General features: G+C 38.0%; 1 long non-coding RNA gene across 1 annotated transcript; it reads left to right on the top strand.

Moving 5' to 3' along the window:
- The first annotated feature begins 671 nt into the window (after nucleotides 1-671).
- On the top strand, nucleotides 672-3,876 carry LOC139628382 (uncharacterized). Its single transcript, XR_011692763.1, has 3 exons — nucleotides 672-2,221; nucleotides 2,646-2,719; nucleotides 3,453-3,876. It is a non-coding gene; the product is annotated as an uncharacterized lncRNA (long non-coding RNA).
- The last annotated feature ends 607 nt before the right edge of the window (nucleotides 3,877-4,483 follow it).

Below are 4,483 nucleotides of genomic sequence, written 5' to 3' on the forward strand. Positions count from 1 at the left end.
ACTATTAGTATTTTAGTATATTTTAGCATTTAACATTCAGCAAGGCCCAGCATGCACCTGTTGGTCACGCAACATAGCGGGGGTGTTTGATTTTGGACACCGTGGTCACCAGGTGCTGCATCAAATAAGCACCAGTAAAATACTTCAAATCAGTCAGAGACTGAACCAACTTCCAAATGCTGAACTATAAATGCAGAAGTACAAATCTAATCTGATAAGAAAAGCAATATAAAGTTTCTGACTGGCAGCAAGTATGCAATGGATGACGTGAACTATAAGTGCCTCACAAAATACCTCTGGTAACTTTATGCCAATGTTTGAGTTGAAAATAAGGTGGATATCAAAGTTTTGGTAATGCAGCAGAACTACTGGAAGCATAATTCTCTCTCTCTCTCTCTCTCTCTCTCTCTCTCTCTCTCTCTCTCTCTCTCTCTCTCTCTCTCACACTCACACACACACACACACACACACACACACGAGAGAGAGAGAGATGAATGGTACTCATGGGACTCACTCCCACATGTATTGGGCACAAAAAGTGGAAGAGGGTGCCAACAGTGGGAGGAGTGTAATATCTTCTGGTATCATATACGCTCTGCTACACGTGGCTGTGATATTTTTGCAAGGAAATTATGACAACTTGATTAGAACATTATATTCAGTATACATGCACTTTTGATCACACCTGTTGCAGAAGTCTCACCTCCATTATCAAATATATCCATCAACTGTTACATCTTTTCTCCACATGCTACATGAATATTGACATTTCTCACTCCCATTTACTCACTGATTAGTAGCAAAATGTCATCGACTGTCTTATGTGTGAAATGGCTGTTTTTGTCTAGAATATACAGGTTTGTTTCACTTGGTTGCTTTGGAAATGAAAGACCAGAGCAGTGCCAACATACTGGCACAAAAAAAGTCTCTGCTCTTCTCTGCAGAGAAATGGGAAGAGAAAAGATTTTTTTTTTTTCCTTCTTCTTCGTTTTTCACATTGAGTGACTCAATTTCACGCTCCATTGGCATATCTGGGGTGACGCACCATGAAATCAGTCCAATTCTGGGATTTCAGAGGAACAGTATTTTGAAACCTCCTGAGATATGTGGTCATATTACTTTCTCCACCTCTGGACAGATTACACTATTATGGGACAGTTGCAAAGGTAAAACTGTGGTGATGGTATGTTCCCTTCGTTGATATACTGGTTTCTAACAGTAGTCTAAATGGAGGCTATTGAACAAAATCACAAATGATTCAACTAAAAGCATCAATTCATTTTGTAACTTATCTTATTGTTTCACACTGAAAGCTCAGAGCAGACAAACAGGCACCCTGTTTGTGTGCTTGGCTAGTGACCTTCTTAAAGTTTACAACAAGATATACATTATGAAGGGTCTTTTTTTTTTTTTTTTACTTACTTTTTTTGTTTGTTTTTTTGGTGCTTCACTAAATTAGATCGAAGAAGGGTCTTGGGGTTCATGGTTTGATATTAAAAATACTTTTGGCTGGCCATTTCTGAAGCTCATTATCTAGGTTGTCCATATTTGACCCCTTCATTCTGGGGGAAGTCTTCAGGTCATCCAAGCCACTTAAGAATCATTAACAAGTTAACCAACATTTCACCATGATGTCTTATTGCATTTATTATTATTAAAACCATTATGTCTGCTGCTATGATTAATATACACTCAGCTGCCAATTCCCAGTTTATTATTAGGCACACCTAGCCAAAAATTAATGCTGCCTCATATACAGCAGCTCTGCAATAAATCCTCGTGAAGGTTAGGATGATTCAATTTTTGTCGTGACTTTTTTTAGCGAAGTGCTGATTAAATTTCACGGTTATTTTGGAAGCTGTCGTTTATATCACTGTTGAAGTGTTATATTGCATTATCCCGAGGCATTTCTAATATTTTTTATTGCCCGTTTACATGAATGAGGATATTGTTGTGTTTTATGTAGATTTTAAGAGGGCTCCTCAGACACTGGACTTGGCTGTTGGAGGCACATAGTCACTTAGGAGATGAGTAAATGGAGCTGAATGGGAGAGGGTCAACAGGCAGAAGGTGGGTGAAAGGGGGGGTTATGGGCTGATGACAAGGCAAGCTTGAGTCTTCTGATCACCAGCTGGGTGTAAGCAACAGGAGAAGCCTGGTGGGTGGCGGAGGAAAATATGCTAGAGACTAGAAGACTATGACAGGATCTTCACATAACCAGGTTTGCTTTCATCTTTAGTAGGGACACCCCCTGCCCCCAGGATGGCCAATATAATATGTGCAATTATTCTCTGTCTCCTTTTTCTCATGAATATGCACACATGTATTGACATGCACATACAAAGCATGACTGCAATTTATTTGAATTGGACATGTGTTGACTTGAATCTTTTTTTTTTTTTTTTTTTTATGATTTTAAAACAGATATTTGATTTTTTTTTAAATTAACATAAATCACCACCTGTTCACCACCTTTAACACTGGTAAGGACATGTCTCTACTGTCCACACACAAATCTACACCCACGAGTAAAAAGGAGGTAAACCACACAGAGACAAACAGCAAAAATATCTAATATAAATTTCAAGCTATCATTCTCTTGTTAGGACAACAACACACATTGACAAACTGACATTGCCTTATAGACTCTGGAGCAATGAGCTGCACTTGACGAGTAATCGAGGAGATTCAGAGCAGCTGGGGCTGATAAAAACCTAAGGTAAACAAAAGACCTGGATCAGCTATGATAGGCTTTAATATAACAAGTTCAGATCCCCCCTGCTTGGACCAAATCAGTAGCTATTGTCATCACCCAATAAACCCTTTTTTGTTAGTTATGTTACAAATTTCTCTGCTGAAAATAAAACACCATTATGTATTTCAACCTGCATGTGGCTGCGGTTAAAATAATTTGTCTCCAACAAAGTTGTGTGTCATGATGCACGAAGAAAAGTAAATGCATAATTAGAAGTCAGTTCTTAAGTGTAAGTGTATCCCTTGCAAAGATTAAAGATTAAGGAGGTAGATTAAAACTAAAAGAAAGAAACATAGAGAGTCCCTTAAGACACGTGAACCTTTGGTGTATCTCTCTCCTTGTTTCTTGTCATCTCTACACTCTCACTTTCGAATCCAACTACAAAATACTCCTCAAAATTTTAAAACTCAGGAAAAACATGCAGCAGGGAGGCTGAATTGCATTCATTACATCAGGGAGATGAAGGAGATCCCCACAATACCCTGTATACTCAATACAAAAGGTATCCTTGATGATAAATTAGATATGGTTAGCAGAACATATATTGGAATATAAAATTATCTTAAACATGTCTTTAAATTATCAGTCATTACATTTGTTGAACAGATGTGTTTGATGAACAGGACTGTCTCATTTGCAATTCTAAGTTTGTTTTTCACACGTCTCACGTTTTGCATGTTTTTTTTCCTTTACTCAGGTGATTCTGGTCCAGCCTGACTGAAGGGAGGAAACCTTTAAGGTCTGGGCAGGGATCCCAGATCATTCTCTCTTCCACCTGCATGCCACTGCTGCAGTAGCTGTGTCCAGGGTTGTGGTTTCTTGTTTCTTTTGTTTTAATGATGGGTCCGGGAGTCCTATTTTCATGGCTTTATTTTTGGTTAGGTTAGAGTTGGGTTCTGTGTTGCTGATTATGGGTGCTTAATTGTATTTGTTTGGAAATAAATAGTTTCTTTTCCATTGCAACAGTCTGGCTCCATTGGTTATGCTGGCACTTTACTTTTGGATAAAAATCTTGTGGGATTCGTAACAAAGGTCCCTTCAGTATCACTCTCCATCCTAGTGAGGCAGGTATTTAGCATCCCTCTCAGGGATGTCATTTTTCTTTCGATTTCAAAACCCCATCCCTGGAGATTAAGAGAGGGGTGATCATCTCGCATTGCAGTCCTCTCTCTAACCTTATCTATCCTTGCTATAGCTGTGACACTCTGGCTGGCTTTTCAGGTGGATGAAGAAATATTTACCAAGTATATTTACCAAGTTGACATGCTGTAGAGATTAGTTTTATTTCTTAATGAAAACTGTCTTTATTTTTTTTCACTAAAAATGAAATTCCATCATTATTATAATATGAGAGTTTGCACCAATACGTTATACATGTTCATGTGGACATGTTCAGCTTCATTACTACTTGAGACAGCCTGTCCTGCAGTTATGATTTGGTCCAGTCCTCCTTCACAGATTTGAATCCAGCTGCAATACATCAACTTCACCTGTATGATAGTAAATGTTCTGTCTAAATTACTTTTAAAAGTGTTCTTGAATTTTTCTAGGTAATGTTTGTTTGCTATGCTGAACTAATAGGAGTAATATACTATAATAATTTTGAATGTCCGTAATTTTTTTGTGCAACTAAATAGGTAATGTCTCCAAGTGATCCTGGCACATACAGGTGGGTATCATCTACATGATGATGATGATGATGATGATGATGATGATGATGATTTTTAT

This window comes from Trachinotus anak, unplaced genomic scaffold, assembly GCF_046630095.1.
Source record: "Trachinotus anak isolate AG129_WGS33_773 ecotype Australia unplaced genomic scaffold, CSIRO_AGI_Tana_v1 ptg000011l, whole genome shotgun sequence".
NCBI classification, from domain to species: domain Eukaryota; kingdom Metazoa; phylum Chordata; class Actinopteri; order Carangiformes; family Carangidae; genus Trachinotus; species Trachinotus anak.